This window comes from Ictidomys tridecemlineatus, chromosome 8 (assembly GCF_052094955.1).
Source record: "Ictidomys tridecemlineatus isolate mIctTri1 chromosome 8, mIctTri1.hap1, whole genome shotgun sequence".
In the NCBI taxonomy this organism is placed as follows: domain Eukaryota; kingdom Metazoa; phylum Chordata; class Mammalia; order Rodentia; family Sciuridae; genus Ictidomys; species Ictidomys tridecemlineatus.
Genome location: NC_135484.1, coordinates 143,926,079 through 143,929,182, shown reverse-complemented (window position 1 = coordinate 143,929,182; position 3,104 = coordinate 143,926,079). Strand labels below are relative to the sequence as shown.

Below are 3,104 nucleotides of genomic sequence, written 5' to 3'. Positions count from 1 at the left end.
AAGATTAAAAAAATGATATTGGTCTTCATTTTGATTATTGTTTCCGGTGAACAATTGTTAATTTGGATTTTCATTTATTTCCAATAAGTATATGGTTATATAGAGAGGGAAAGGTTTGGAAGAAGCTCAGGATTTCTTCTTCTTCTTTTTTTTTTTTAATGCTGTTGGAATTTACAATTCTCTCTACCCAACTATGAGTTCAAAGGGGTCAGCAAAAGCTCACTGCCAATGACCCAGTTTATGAAGGTTTAGAGAAGCATTCCATATGGAAAAAATAAGGTCAAGCAAGAGGAAAATGGAAGTTTCCTCTACCGGAAATAGGGAAAGGGCTCAGGAAGCGACCAAGTGACAAGAGCATTCCCCCCAAAAAGCGTTCCCAGGCTGTGACAGGCAGGCACACACACACACACACACACACACACACACACACACACACACGTGCACACATACATACTAAACCAGGCCCACACATACTCACCATACATGTACACACATGCACACACAGGCACAGGCACAGGCACATCCACACACACATGTACAGGCATATCCACACGCATGCAGGCACACACACATGGACCTATAGACACACGCCCACATATGTATCCCAGGCTGTTAGGACCAGATTCACGATTCTTGGACTCCATCTTCCCCTTGTCCATGGGGGAGCCATGAAGTTCATCCTACGTCTAAAGGCGGCAGGCAAAAGGAATCAGGCAGGTTCCGTGAAGGGAGCAGGAAAGTGCAAACCCCCAGCACCTGCCCTCCTCTTCTGGGAGCCACCACGGGGCCAAGCAGCCTCAGACACAGAAGCACAGTTGAGTGAGACACCAGCAAGAGTGGCAGACCTTCTGTATTTAGTTTTTGTTTTAAGCTCCAAACATGCATACCATCGGTGCTCAATGGGTGCTTCTGAGTGTGCGAGAGGACTGGTTGGACTCTGTGAGTGTTTGAAATTAACTGCGTGATCAAGGCCAAGGGCTTCCCCAGAGGGTCGCGGGCCGTGTTGTGGGGGAGGGTGCACTGGGGCTCGCAGAACCCCGTCCTCTGGGTTCCTGTACCATCCACCTGTCCTCTGTCCTCAAGAGAAGGTTCCACCACCAGGAGTAGGTGGCTGATGTCATCCTTCCTCTCTCAGAATGCACCTTGGCCCCGGCAGCAGTCAGACTTCAGTGAGCTCTTCGTGAGTGCAGAGTACACTCCAGCAGGTTGTGTTCAGTGTACTTTTCATTCATTTATGGCTGAAACAAAACCCTCTTCCCTCCAGCCCGGGGAATGGAATTCTGGAAGCAGCCATGGCTGAGGAGGAACCAGCTAGAATCATGGGGTTTGCTCAGCTGCTGTATAAATATTATTCTGTCCTTGTCCTCGGTTCTCTGAGCAGTTAATGATTAAACTACTGTGGCTTAAAAATGAAACCTCGGGGCTGCTCTCTGACCCTCCCTGGTCACCCCCAAACCTCTCCAGGGAACTGGGACTTCCAAACCAGGATAACCCCCTCTCCCACCCAGTGATGGGGGCTGGATTGTTCTCCTCTTGGCGTTTCTTTCTAGCTTGTTATTTCCATAATTATCTTTAATTACTCTCCTCCTCCTCCTCCTCCTCTCTTTCTTTCCAAACAACACCCTATTTTCATTCCTTGCGGAGGCAGCAGGACTGCCAACATTTTGGCAACTGTCCCTCTGACCAAGGTCCCAAGGAAGAGTTGCCGTCGGTCAACGGAGGGCACCGGGCAGAGGCTCAGAGGGTGAGGACGGGGTTGGAGAAGGGGTCAACAGAGGTGTGAGGAGGGGGTTGGAGAAGGGGGGGGGCTTCTAGTGGAAAAAGGCCCCAGAGAACATTTCCTACCAGCTCTAACTCACAGAGGAGAGACTGGAGGCTGAAAGAGTGAAGCAACTCACCCACGGTTCCCACTGTGGGGTTTCGGATCCTGGGGGACTGACACAACGCTCTCAGGGGGTAGGGTTGAAACTGAAAGAGTCCCCCATATGCTGTGAAAGCCAGTTTACGAGGTGAAAAGTACAACCTGAGCTCATCTGGTTCAAAGCAAACACTTTCCACACGCTCACGCAGACACTCAGACACAACAGGCCTACAGCACCTAAACCTCCCGGCGTCGGGGGAGAAATGGAGTCACTTTAATGATAGTAGCTAAAATGTCTGGCTTTGAGTCCTTTTGCTGTTTGAGACTCCCAACCCTCCGCAGTCACCTTCAAATACGCCTGGGAGTGACTTCTTCAGGCTCCCCATTAGTCCTGCTCCAGGGGGCCCAGGAAACAGGAGCACAGCGAGAAGCTGGGCAGGAGGTAAACTGAGGAAGCCGCGCACCCCGGGCCTGGAGCACCCACTCTCTACACCTAACACTCCGTGGGTGGGCCCAACGCATGCTGCAGCCTGTCTTCTTCCTTCAGGGTATTTGCAGCCCACACCTGGGTGGCTCCTCCTGCAGACAGGCCTTGGCAAGCCTCGCCCACCACCCACAGCCAAGCCCTTCCAAGTTCCCCGACACTCGACCTGAGACCCAAGGACACCATCACCTAGGCACGTGGGTGACACAGACACCTGCACGTGGGCACCGGAGGGAAACCCAGGACGGCAGCTGTTTTATGATTATTTTCTTCTTTTTACTTAGGGGGCTTTCCGACATATTTCTGAAGTTCATTTGAATCGAAAATTCAGTTTGAATTTCTAATAAAAATAAACCTGTTCATTTTAAAGTTCCTGTGGAAAATGAGTTCAACGGGCACCATCTCTGCCTAGGTGCTTTATTTTACAAATTCAACAGACACGTGGTATCCCTGCCAGACACCACATCCAGTGTTCAGGGGGAAAAGGCTAATACATTGTTTCTGTCTCAATGTATCCCTGATCCAGGAAAGACTACATTGAAAACTGTTACATAAATTAAGTGTAAGCCTAGTCCTAATTACAATGAAAAATATGTGACCAAATATTGCTTAGCACCAGCTAATGATCAGCTCGTTAGAGACTGAATCAGTGTCCCACCAATGAAGTTTCCAGCTCATTCAGAGTCCCTCCTGGTCCCCAGAGCGATGAGATTTGGCCTGTACAAGGTGTGGCTTTCATTTCACCTATTCACAAACACA

General features: G+C 49.7%; 1 long non-coding RNA gene across 1 annotated transcript; it reads left to right on the top strand.

Moving 5' to 3' along the window:
* The first annotated feature begins 1,392 nt into the window (after positions 1–1,392).
* LOC144366357 (uncharacterized) lies at positions 1,393–2,714 on the top strand. Its single transcript, XR_013425428.1, has 2 exons — positions 1,393–1,744; positions 2,409–2,714. It is a non-coding gene; the product is annotated as an uncharacterized LOC144366357 (long non-coding RNA).
* Positions 2,715–3,104: the final 390 nt, after the last annotated feature.